The sequence below is a fragment of the Taudactylus pleione genome, unplaced genomic scaffold (assembly GCF_031769625.1).
Source record: "Taudactylus pleione unplaced genomic scaffold, aTauple2 ptg000064l, whole genome shotgun sequence".
In the NCBI taxonomy this organism is placed as follows: Eukaryota; Metazoa; Chordata; class Amphibia; order Anura; family Myobatrachidae; genus Taudactylus; species Taudactylus pleione.
The window spans coordinates 6,646,420-6,660,526 of record NW_028284466.1 but is presented as its reverse complement, the minus strand read 5'-3'; positions in this window follow the sequence as shown (position 1 = coordinate 6,660,526).

The window sequence follows — 14,107 nt, the reverse complement described above, 5'->3', positions numbered from 1 at the left end:
TAAACCTGAGCCTTTGAGTGTCAGAAAAACTACTCCTTCCAGGTATGGTCACTGGCTCCAGGTGCAGCACTGCCATTCTGCATGTTCCATCCATCTACTGTGCCTCACTCCAGTTGCAGGTCTCAGTTCTGACTCCTTTGTGACGGAGTTCCAGGTATGAGTCTTCGATGCCCTAATCCAGTTCTGAGTCTCAAGTGCTGGGTTCCAGTCCTGCTCACCTGTTACAGGTTCCAGGTTTGAGTTCCCTTTGAACGGGTTCTGGTTGTAAGCTATTGCAATGGTCTCTTGTGCTGTCCTCAGCCTCCTGTTGCCATCTCTGAGTTTTGCCCAACTCCCCTTCAGAGTCCTGTGCCAGGGACCCCATACTCTGATGCTCCCTGCAAACTCCAATACCTGTTCCCAGGTGGTCATCTGATGAACAGAAATATCCTGAAGGCACTTAGTTTCTTGCATCTACCTAAGAAGTCAGCTGGGCTCAAGGGTCCTGATCTGTATCCCAGAAAATCTGACGATTGTGACAGTAAGCAGTGGGAAGTTGCAGGGAGAGGAAGGCACTTCTGCACTCAATCAGTCTGTACCCAACATAAGAGTGAGCATAAAGTACCAGATTTGCTGAAGGGGTATTGGAGCTAAAAGACACTGATGGAACCCAGATGGCATGGATAGTGTTAAATGGAGATCAAAAGGAAAGAAGGTCCTGTCTGTGAGAGCTTACGTACTGTATGATCTTTCATGCATGTATTCTGCTGACTAGAATACACTATGTAGACAAAAGTGATTGTACACTGACAGCAAATAGATTAACAAGATTTTACTGATGTCAGTACTTTGTAGGTCCACCACGTGTAGTGATTACTGCAGACACCCTACTTGGCAAACTGTCCAAAAGTTCCTGGACAACAGCAGGCAGTATGTTTTGCCATTCTGCCTTAAGTACATTGACCAACTGTGACACTGAAGAAGGTCAAGTTGGTCTAGAACGCACCCGTCATTCCATATCGTCCCAGAGGTTCTCAATGGGGTTAAGATCTGGACTCTGAGCTGGCCAGTCCATCCGGGTTACTGAATTTTCTGTATACCAGTCCAGTGTTGCCCTGGAAACATGACAGGTGGCATTGTCGTCCTGATAAAAACATTTGTTGTCTCCGTAGAACTGCCAAAATGTAGGGAGCACAGAGTTATCAAGAACATTTCTATACTTCTCAAAGTTAATGTGACCATGCATTGCAACTAGTGGACCCATGCCAAACGAGCTGAAATAGGGGGTGTCCAATCACTTTTGTCTACATAGTGTACAAATCAGAGTCCTTTTTGGTGTCTATTTGACATAGCCGAACCAGGCCTTGCAGCTAATCAAAGCTGAGACTGGTGGTTAGTGGGCAAAGCTGAACCCAGTTTGACTATTAATGGTCAAAGCGGAGTAAATTTTGCATCTGTTGGGTACCTCATTACATGCACATTTTGGGTAATTCTATGTCTATGTATAGGTCAAGTCTGTTGGCGAACCTATACACTTGCTTGCTTTAAAAAGTTCTGTTGATGAAGAAAGCCAGAGTAGCCAGGTGTAGAAATAATGGGTTGGTGATAGCATCAGACAGGACTGTATGGAGGGTGTGCTAAGCCTGTGGGGGTGTGGCCATTCTTTGTTCTGAATACCAGGCACTTATTGCATGCTGAAGGAGGCAAGGTCACAACAACATGGTGCCATGTCTGGATTTCCATGCTGAGTTCCCAGACAGGTACAGATGTACTTTTGTACCTGCTTTCCACTCCCCTTGGTGTCCCTGGCATCTGAACAATATTCTTTGTGCTTACTAGTTCTTAAAAATCAATGTCAGGATACTTCTTATGTCTTACATTTTTATTCCTTAGGGCCTGATTCAGAGATGGATACTATAGCACAGCCACTGTGTCTTTGCATTTGAGCTCTGTAAGTTAAAGGGGTCCTTTTATTATGCACATATAGATGATGAAAGATGCCACCAAATGTGTTTTTTTGCTTTTGTGAAACCCAACTAAAATTACAAATGTAAGGTAAATCATGTATACAGTGTCAGGAGTTAATGAAACATGCACAAGTATCAGGAAGCGAATTAGAAGAAAAATCTAAAATGATGAATTGAGCCAAATGTGATAGTATATGCATACTTGCCAACTCTCCTCCGGAATGCCCGGGAGAATCACAAACTTAAAGGGGCTCTGCTGGGCCTCTTGGACTCCCAAGAGAGTAGGCCATTCTCCTGCATGCCGCTTTATTCCGGAGTGAAGTGGGTGATGCTTGGGCTTGATGATGTAATTTGCATTGAATGGAGTCATTGTAGCCTTGCCTCTCAATCTACAATGTCGTGAACAGAATGGGTATGGTTTTACTGGCTGTCAGGATGCCTCCTGTGAGAATACCGACATGGGCATCCCGATGGTTGGTATCCAGGCAGGGGTCGAGTAAGTATACTTCCCCCCCTTTCCCCCCCAACTCTAAACCTCCCTTCTTGTAGCCTAACCCTAACCCTCCCAACCCTGCACCCTAACCATCCCTATTAGTGTCTAAACCTAACCCCCCGTTCATGCCTAAACCTAACCCTCCCCCTTAGTGCCTAAACCTAACCCCCCCAGTCGTGCCTAACCCTAACCTCCCCACTCAAAACCTAACCCTAACCGTGATATGCTCCCTAAACCTAACCCTCCCCCCCCGTGGCTAACGCTAAGGGTGCCCCGGACTTACCTCATTCGGGCTGGCATCTTTCGCCATTCCGACATTGGGATTAAGATAGGTGTCTGTATTTTGACGCCTGTCTTAAGTCTCTTGTTGGGATTTGGATGTCGGTATTGAGACCGGTGGCATTGCGGCCACCGGTCTCATACTACATCCCATCATGAACAGATGGGAGTGGGGAAACAACTATACCCTCTCTGACTCTCAATAAGAGATCAATGAAAGTAGGCAAGTACGAGTGTGTCATGCTTAATTTAATGGGTTCATTTGACACGCAACCTTAAGAATAATTTTGACAACGCCTTAAATGAGAAGGCAGTGCATATGTTCGGAAAGCTGCCCTGGACCCCTTGCTGTGGGGGACAGTGCTGGGATCGGGTGTCTGATCCCAGCAACGGAGGTGCGATCGCAGCAGATACCTGGTGCTGGGACTGTCTGGTTTCCAGCGCCGGTCAGGCGTTCAGGCAGGCTTGGCTCAACCTGCAAGCCAATTATGGATTGCGGACTGGCAGTCAATAAGAATCGGCCCAGTCAGGGTTCGCCGCGTCATTGCTCAGCCCACCGGCGACGTCTTATATTAGACGCTGCCGGGTGGGAGAGCTCAGTCCGTCGGCAGAGTGGGAAGAAGAATGATCTCCCCAGAAGAGTTCCAGCGGCCGCAGAAGAGGCTGGAAGATGGCAGAATCAAGCCAGAAGACGGTGTGCATGGCCATTGAACACAGGAAGATGTGGCTGAGCCTTGAGGATGGTGGCAGTCAGCAGAGCTTCAGCTGAGGACCAGAGAGGACTGCAGTGGTGTGCTGCAAAAGAGCACCCCACTGCAGTCTCTTCCAACGATACGGGTAGATGATCTTGGGCCACCACCACTTGTCTGGTAATCCCCCTAGACCACCAGGGCTGTCGGACACTAGGCCCGGGGGCACAGTCAGGCATTAGACCTGTGGGTAAATAGTCGGGCATTAGGCTCTAAAGAAATATTAAATTTCCCAATTAGGTCTGAGTGGCCTTGGTATTAGGCCTAGGTCACTAATTGTATAAGTAGACGGGCACTAGACTGGTGGCCAATAGCAGAGAGGTGGGCACTAGGCCCGATTTACATATAATAACCCAGGGTTAGTGAGCTGGGCGATAGGCCCAGCCCAAGTAGGTAGGCCTAGAGGCCTGCGGCCTCTAGGGCATTAGATCCGGGCATTAGATCCGGGCATTAGATCCGCATTAGATCCTGGTCGTAAGTGGATGCAAAGCCTGTGGGCAGTGATAAAAGCCTAGGCATTAGGCCTAGGTTGTTCTGAAATAAATAGAATTCTAAAGAATAGGTTTGGGCACCAGGCCTAGTTGAATGGTTAGAGTCAGTCTGGAAGTCTAGGTAACAGACACATTTTCCAGGTAGAAGTACAGGGGGATCGATATTCCACCCTCTGACTACATCCTTTGTGTGGAGGAATAGTCCAGTTTCCCACACTTAGCTAGTATCACTACCCCCATGGAGGGGCTTCAGGCTCCCACCTAATTTCTGTTTTTCCTCATCTGCTAGAAGAGAGCTGGCCAACTCTAGATAGCCAGGTTTAAAGGGACAGTGCCTAGGTCGTTCTTCTGTGGTCGCTTTTGTATGTTATAACTAACCCTGTTATGCTTAATGTATTATTGTGCCGGGCAAGGTAAATTTACTTAGCACTGTTGCCATTTGTTGAATTTTGTAAGTTTGTTACCATACACATATATCTTGTCGGGCCAGTGAGTTAGGGCCATTGTTTATGTAGAATTAGTTAGTGTAAAAGAGTGACACGCCTTTAGATTAGGATAGAGCCCTGCATGGTGTTATTGTTCTCTCCCCTACAGGGACCTGTGTGTGGGATTGAGCGGGACGAAGCCAAAATGTACCACCGGTGAGAACATCTGTGTCTGTCTGTCTGTTCCTTTCTATCTATCTTTCTTCAGGGCGTACAGTGGGCTTTGCACTCTGGTGCAAGGTCGAGTCTTCACCTGGACGTGAGTACCCATCGGTTAAACTCGGGATCTAAGGCCTAAAGTGCCGGTGATGATCTTCACTTAAACCTGAATTCCTCCTCTCGTAGGACGGTTCTCAGTTTGGCAGCAGAGCATGTAGGTGCGGCATGAGGAGAATAGTTCTCAACCCTTTACCTTTCCTCTAGACCTCCTCTTTTGTGTTTGCGACGGGACAGCATAAGAAAAAGGGGAGAGGGGGGGAAGAGAAGTGGGGGAGGCTGCACTGGGTTGTTGAGACAGTTTCAATGTATATCTGTTATATACAAGGGTATTCAATATGGGAGCGAAAAGTCCGTGCTGGACTTTTCGCTCCACATCGGAGATTTTCCTGGGATAAAGTATCAGGCGCGCGCCCGCTTTATCCCCGTATTCAATATAAAACCTGCGAAGTTGGATCTGCGAAAAAAAATGAAATTTATCTGGAATAAATTGTAGGACCCCCCTAAAACTGTAAAAACATGGGGGATCACTATGGGTACCCCCGTTTTAGCCTGCAAATGAAAGTCGGGGATTTAAATAGCCGCGGCATGTGTTTTTTTCCCGACATTGAAGAAGTGTTGCAGAAGAGCACTTAGGTTATTTTTTTCATTTTTTTAAGTGGTCCCATCAAATTTGGGGTACATGAAAATGGGTACTAGCATATTTTTATTTCCCTAAAGTAGGTTTTAAAAAATTCTGCAACTATGCACCTGCCGCTAATAATCTATTCTAGAAAACACCTGCTGCATATTTGCAGAATAGCCCTGAAACTATTTCCCTATTTTTAAACACTTTTTTTAAATATATTTTTTGGGGTGTCCCTATTTTTTTAAAAAACTTTTTTTGACACAGTTATTTTTAAAATGTCATTCCCAGGGGTGCAGGCTATTTTTTTTAAGCCTGCACCCCTAAACCCCAATTCTGCACTTTTTTTCGCCACCTATTCAGTACTTTTCGAACCTGCGAGAAGTCTTTGAAATTGAATACGGTGTAAAACCAAAACCTGCGAAAATGACGTCATTGGTGCAAAAACATCGCAAAAACTGACTTTTCGCTCCATATTGAATACCCCTGATAGTCTTCCCTTAAATTTAGGAAACTAGGATAACTGTAATCCCTGTTTGTAAGAGATAAGAGGTTGAGAAGGTGCTCCCCTAGAGTAAGTAGGAGACATCTAAATGAGAAAATATAAAAATTTCCTTTTAATGCAATACAGTTAAAATACTACAGATATCATTAGATGTGGACATATAGCTTTACAATATATGTAATAATTCTGGCCAGGTTTATAGTGCCCACGATCTCGTACACACACTGATTCTGTGTGTTATAAGAGAATAATATTAAATACATTATAGACAAGATGCATAAGTTGTGTGCAAGTGTATGAAGAAAAAGTGTGATCCCCGATTAGGGGGAAAAGACAGTGATGAGCAAAATATAAAAAAAAGTGTATAGAATAATAGTATTTAGATAATTAAAATCAGATCACCACCCTCCCATAATATGAAACATATGGGCAATCATTGATTTCTACCAAATAGTCACTATCCAGGAACATAATTAGTATATCAGATGATATATCATAAACATTTGTAGAAACTTCTCCTATTCCATCCAATATCTATAACGCATAAACATATTCATTTGCGGATATGTCATATCAATGCTGTATGTGGTACTTCAGACATATGGTATTCCCTAGTATGACACCTGTCCCAATGATGACTGTTTTAATATAAGACATAGAGAAAAAATGCCTTCAATCCAATCCACATATTTAGATGTAATTAGTACCCGCACCCCTCCCTCTCGGCGCCCCTGATCACATGAGTACCATTGGTTTAAGTGATAAATGAGTACATAATACATATCCATATTTTTTTTTAAATGAGATCAGGATGCATATTACAGGACAAGCATCTACAGGCTATGCTGTATGCGTGGTAATAACACAGAAACCCACATATTGGTTTTAATTTTCATGATTAAAAACATGGGACCTGCTTCAGAGGTACAATCTATTACAGCCGTGAGCGTGTCTATTGCTGCAATGCACCTCCGTCTTTATGTTATTCCCACAGCAGAGGGTACTCGTACAGAGATGCCTGCCAGCTGTGGCGCTAATCCATTGCTGTGTATATAAGGACGCGCCATCGGTCGTACTATCGAACATTGCATCAAACCTATAGAGGTGCAGATTATCCATCTGAACATGGCCACCTGTGTCAGCACAACTGTTGACCATGACTGGTCCATGTCTTTTTAGCAAACCCCCCTAGTTACCTCCGAGGAACTCCCACTGATACCCCTATCTCTTGTGTCCAAATTCATTCTGCATCTCCCAGCGGAAACCATCGGGACACATGCGCAGTGCAACTCGGATGCATGCGCAGACTGGAAATATCGGCCATTTGCGTGCAGCATTAACACTGCGTCCATCTGAGTCAGTCCCATGGTGAGTAACACAGCTCTCAATACAAATATCCTTATAAATTATATCTAAGAAAAATATTGCTTCCGCATCCACCAGAAATGTATGTGTGTAATAAGGAAATATAAAAATAACGTGTACAATTGATGTCAGCAAGGCATATACCCTTCCAAACCTTCAGATATACAATAGACAGCAATATCGCATGGCATCATGTATCATGTTACCTGATATGTGTATATGATATGATGCATTATGAAGCAACGAACAGCTAGCTGGCATGTTACAGATGGTCTAATCCAAGGCCGGCCTAGTCATAGATCGCAAATTACCGGTAGATCACGACCAACGTGCTGCATTAACTATGAACGCTGGTCTCTGAAGCAATCAGAGACTAAATTAGCCTCTGATCGCTTCGGAGTCCAGCATTCCCGGTGATGCAGTACGCGGGTGATGTCATGACGTTACCTGTGTCATGTGGAGCCTGCATGCCTGCTGGATCTAGTTAGATCCAGTCAGCGGCAAGCAGCATCTATGGAGGAGTGCTGACAGCGTGGAGTGGATCCCAGTGTGAAGAAAGATAAGTACTGCACAGGAGAGTGGGGCCTGTTCTACACTGGGAGGGGGTGCCAGTACTGGGGGCTCTACTAGGGGCATAACATAAGGGGCATTGCATAAGGGTCAGTGCATAAGGGGCGCTACTGGGGGCACTGCATAAGGAGCACTACATAAGGGGCACTACAGGGGGCACTGCATAAGGGACACTACTCGGGGAACTGCATAAGGGGCTCTAATACAGGGGTCATTGCATAATGGGCACAACTTCAGGGGAATTGCATAAGATGCTCTAATACTGGGGACATTGCATAATGGGCACAACTACAGATCCACGTTCCTTGCTGTGAGGTCACGCCCCCTTTTTTGCATGCCACGCCCCCTTTTTTAGGCTCAGTAGATCACAAAAGGTTTATAGTTTTAAAAGTAGATCACCGAGTCTAAAAGTCGGGCCACCCCTTATCTAATCCATTGTGGACCTAGGGCCTGATTCGGAATTGGAAACGCAGATGGATCCCACAGATACTGTATTTGCAAACTGTGCCTACACCGTAGTAAGCGTCTCCCGACAGTGCATGTGCTGCACCATGCATACATACATTGATGAGGATTGCAAGTGCCTACACAGTGATCCATCCATTCACGGACCATTCTTTCTGTGAAACGGCTGTGGTTACTGGGTGGCGACAATGTGATTGTACAAAACTGATCTATCTCATGGGAGTGTACTGGGGGTGTAAGCAGACTTCTGTGCTCGTTCATAGTGTGCGGACGGAGATGGGATGCCAGTATGGTGTGGCGGAAAAACAATGGTTGGCCGACTTTCCGTATGCAAATGCACAAATACTCGTTATTCACGGGTATATACTTGCATTAGCAATGCCTAAGGTAGTAAGCAGGCTGCTGCAGCCATACTGAAAAGCAGCCGCAGATGAGCCCAACTCAGAGTAAGACCCCTAATCTAGAACAGAGAAGGTAACAGTGATATAAAAGTATGCAGAGAATTGCGAGTGATCCATTCCCCTCCCCCTCCCTCCCTCTTCTAAAGTGTAGTCCTTCAGCTGCAGGTAATAATAAGTATCTATTATGTATCAAAAAGGTTACACAGGGGCCTCTAGTTTCACAATTGAAGCCTTTGGATCTTTTAAAACTAAATTAGTTGAAGAACAAGTTCACAAAGATTAACTCAGCCCTTATTTGTAAATTATAAATTTCGCCAATGACCTGTACTGTTTGTACTTGTAGTTAATGGCATAGTGCTGCACAGTAAGCTAGTGCCATAGAAATAAATGTCAATTAATAAATACATGGTTGGTGCACTTTTGAATTAAATTTGGATTAAATACGAACATCATTGGCAAACTCATTAACACCTACAGTAATATTTGGACTGAAATAATTGTTCTTGCTAAATGTAAAGAAAAGTTGAATTGAGTTTTATCAGCTTGCATATGAAACTGAGGGCCTGATTCAGTGCCGGACGCTCTGACCAGAGCGCTCTCTCTGAATCAGGGCCCTCCTACATGAAAATGGAGCGGCCTTATGGACGCTCGCATAGCTGTGGGTTACCACCCACAGCTTATGCGAGCGTCCATGATGATGGTCGCGATGGTGAAGACCATCGCGACCATCGGGCTTGCGACGGAGATCCTGCGGTAGGGTCTCGCTGCCGCAAGCCCTGGAGTGATTTTGGCTCTATCAGAGCCAAAATCACTCCCACTGACATCACTAGTGATGTCAGTGGGGCCGGTTTCAGACGGTAGGCGTTCCCATGGGAACGCCTCCGTCTGGCAGCCACGCCCCCGGCACGCCCACCAAAAGGGGCGTGCTGTCAATCAACATCGACAGCACGCCCCCTTTGGTGCGAGACCCGGAGCGACGGAGAGCCCGTCGCTATCCGGGTCTCGCGCATGCATACGCAGTGGGGCAACATCGACCCGCTTGCGAGCGTCCTGCGCTCGCGAGCGGTTCTGAATGACCCCCTGTATGTCTATAGCTGATAATGTATGTAGTCCTTGGAATTGATCAAATAATATATGACTTAGTTGTCCATTCATCATCCGTTAATGGCCTGTTACACATGCGGAAATGCTAGTTTCCGCATATTTAAGTCCCTGGGCCATTCATCATCAGGGGTCCGATAGGACCACCTGATATTCATCAAACTCCGAAAACTTAAAGTTTTCTGAGTGTTGCCTGCGAGAACAAACTCCATCCTATCGGAAAGGGGATGCGAAGAGGGTTCCGAGCGGATCCCTCCTCCGCTTCCTCACTGCCTTCCCAGCGGCATAGCGCATGCATGACCTCAGGTCACACATGCGCAGAAGCCAGTGATGGGGACAGGTAAGTGATGGTGCTATAGAAGTAGCAGTGTTATGGTGCATACACACGGTCAGATTTCTTATCAGATATGAATGATAACGATTGTAAAAATCGTTCATATCTTTGACATGTAGGGCATGCATCGACGAACGATGTGCGTTCCCGCATGTCAGATAACGATCTCTGACATCTGATGTGTTTGCAGTCAGATTTTGACGATTTCATTCATTTTAACACTGTCAGAAATCGTTCATCGTTGATTAAATCGTTCAAATTGTTGCAAAATTCGTTCAATCGTTCATTGTTCATCAAATCTGACCGTGTGTATACACCATTACTGATCGCGAGGACAGCTTTGTTTTCAGAGCAGCTGTTCCCACATTGGAGCAATCCTGTCATCCCGTGGCGAGGTGGATACTTCATCACCGGGGGGTCATATGCCCCCAATGATGAATAGACCCCTTCATCCTCGTAGATAGCTTTGATATACTGCTGATGTAGAACTACACCCTAGGATTTTGTAGACCCTGACAGTCATCCTATGCCCGCAAGTTCCTTTTCCGTTAATACTGTATATGTGTTATGTTTTTCTTTTGTATCACGTGATTATTGTTTTTGCTATTAAAAAAAGTAACACAAAGAGTAGTACAAAATAGTTCTTGAAGAAATTGTTGAACCCATCCAAAATATAATGCACGGTAACCATGGCTTGATAAAACATAATTTAAAGGCCTTTTAGTTTAGTATCATTTTTTCGGCCCAATATTGTGGTCAAACGATCTCTTCTTTAATAGGTTGCTAATCATTGTGTGTAGTGTTACTTAGCCAGAGGTAATGCAAGTGTTCCCTCCAACCGAGTTTCGTCTCCACAGGTGGCATTTCGATGTCATTTCTATTTTCCACACTCTTGAAGCATCTGACAGCAGAAGCCACTAGATAACTGATCACTCCAGACAAATATGAGATGCACTATGTACTGAGGAAACTTTGAAGTAAATTGCATGAGCATTTTTAAACACATCCATATATGCATTCAGTATCTTAAACATCAAAATTCACATCAAAAGGATTCACAATCAATTATGGCATTATCTTTATTCACAATGTGCCCTATTTTTAAGAAACTATTGCTTTCAATGCATTTGCACATAATACAGGCCCATAAGGAAATATGTAAAATTTTTTTTTTTTGTCCATGAAAATATTAACTTTTCTACTGAATATACAAATGGATGAAAAATGTTGACATGCCGACAAAAGGCCTATAAGCAATATGTGTATAGCGCCATCTTTACAGATAAAATGCTGGAAAATATCACACAAATATGGTATTTGCCTAGTATTGCCACACAAGAGAAACAATCCTAACCATGTAGTGTAGACAGTGTATATACGTAATATTGTCCAGAACTTAGGTTTGCTAACTGCATGCATGTACATGTTTCAGTTAAGCAGAAGATTGTTCTTCCTGATTAAAATCAAATGTGCTCCTTTTCTGTGCTTATATAATATTAAACTTCAATGGGTATATATATATATATATATATATCATTGTGGCATAGGGGCCTTGTATTGAAAAGTATTATTTTTTTATCACTGCATATTGATTTTTGAAGGCTATGTAACAAAAAAAACTCCTTGCTGGGAGAGCAGATCGGTTAGAAGTGTCCTGGCAGAGGCTTGCAGTAAAGTAATAATTACAGCATCATTATCACTTTACTGCCAGTTCTGATGCATCAAGCCTGTAGGAAAGGGATCAGGAGATCCCTCTCTGGCAATGTTCTTCTCCCCATAGGCATAGCAAGGCTAACGCTATATGAAGATGACATTAGCTATCAGGGCCAAATGCAGTAAATTACGCCAAACCAAAGTCCCTATATTGGAAGTGATTTTTTTTTTTTTTAAATGATAGGGGGTGTTCAAATTTCCCCCCTTCCTTCTTTTCCAAAATCTTTTGGGGTGATCAATGAAGTTTGAGATAAATATGAATAATAACAATGACATACTCGAGTAGGTCCTTCCTCCTCCGATCAACACTGTCTGCCAAAAATCTCTATTCAAGCAATAGATACTATTGTATCATCGGTGCATCCTTTTGATTTAAAAAATGTTATGTAAAGATTTAATTTAATAATTTATTTTACAAAATTCACATTTCTTCATAGTTGGCTTGGCACAGCTCTCCCTGCTATGCTTACCACACTGAAATGAAATAATGTTCCGCACTAGTGTATTGTATCTGCTCAAAGATAAATGATTTATATAAAAAGTAAAAAAGAGCGCTGGTAAATTGCAGTGTAAAATGAATTATGCTATAAGGAGATAAATAAATATGCAACACTTTATATTAATGTTTATGGTCCATTTTTGACTTTGTGGTCTATTCATGTAGATGTTTGTAAACTTTTCACTATATATCGCATCACTTCGATGTAGACAAGAGAACTGGCTCCTGTGTTGAAGCCAGTAGTTAGCAGCGACTAGCGTACTTTGCCGGTACAGTGCCGGTACTCGGTTAGTTTAGTTGGTTGTAGAAGATAAACTACCTTTTCCCTATCCTCCCTATCTGGTTACACCTAGGTAGGGAGTAACTAGGTAGGGAGAATAGGGAAAGGTAGTTTAGCATCTACTGTACAAACAACTAAACTATTTGAGTACAGGCACTGTACCGGCAGATTGCGGTAGATGCCGCTAACTATTAGCCAGTTCTACAGAAGCCAGTTCTCTTATCTACACATCACTGAACTGCCACATAAAGGACTATAAACAATATAAAAGTGTTGCATATTTATTATATTCTAACAAGATTAATTCATTTTACACTGCAATTTACCAGCGCTATTTTTAACTTTTTATCACACTATGGGCCTAATTCTGAGGTGGACGCAGAATCGCCCGCAGCTGCATCTTTTTGCGGTAGCCTGTCTGCAACTTCATGCAATTGCCGATACAAAGCCTTTCTCTGGTGTACATGAATGCGCATGAACTGAGACACCCAGTTTCAGCATCTGTACATGCAGTAATACAGATTGGTGCATCTTGTGACGCATCATCAGAGCGTGCACCAGCCTTATGACAGGTGCAGTTTCTCCGCCCAAGTATAAACTCCTATGTGAGCAGTCAAGCGTCTGTGTATGCAACCACTTTCACCGTCATACCCGAAACACTACCATAACACGGCCATAAGATGGACCATCTACATGCAAGCACTAATACACCTCTCTTTCACCGTCCAGGAAGGCCCAATACATTTTCAATACGTTTCTCTGTGTCTAATAATCTGGTAATTAGGAGTGACTAAAAAAAGCACAGAAAGTTCAGTATCCAACCTGTCTATGGGTTGACAGGAATTCTCGCTAGAAACCTATATGTACATATATACAGTATATATAGGGCTATTTTTCAGGTGGAACGGACCGGAACGTCGTTGCAGAAGCTCTTTTGAAAAATGCTTTCATCAGGAATGGCACTGGCAGTGATGTGGATTGGCGCTGGCTGGGAGCTATTTGCTGTCGCAGACTGGCAGTCATCCAGTGACAGTCATATAGAGCTGTGACTGTCTCTGGATGGTACACACACACTTGGTACACATACACTTTGACATTGCCTGCTCCCCTAGGGCTTTCTTTCCTGTCCGTGGCTGAGGGAGACAGACATAACCAACTTCTTTTATTATTATATACCTGTGGATATGGTGCAAAATTTGCCCAATTTCTGATTTCAAATACTGGGGCAACAGAGCATTTCTGTCTGGCACTGATTCATGCCTAGGTTCATGTTCTTGTCAAAGGTACATAGCATGTCATATGAAATTCTTCCCCAGGTATAAATATAAAAGATCAGTTTATTTGCTTGTATTTTTTTTCTACTAAATGCATTACTTTCTGGCATTCGTGTGTGCATTTCAGGTTTGTCTGTATATTATCAGTTAGAGTTGTTTATTTTTATTACGATCCAAAGCATACAGCCCAGCTGTGCTCAATGTAATTGTGTCCAGTGGATGGAGCTACTGGCCAGGTAGAAACAAGGAGTAATGTTGGAGAGATGGCAGGAGAAAATGGTATTGGTATCGCCATAATAGCTATGTTATGTGAAAC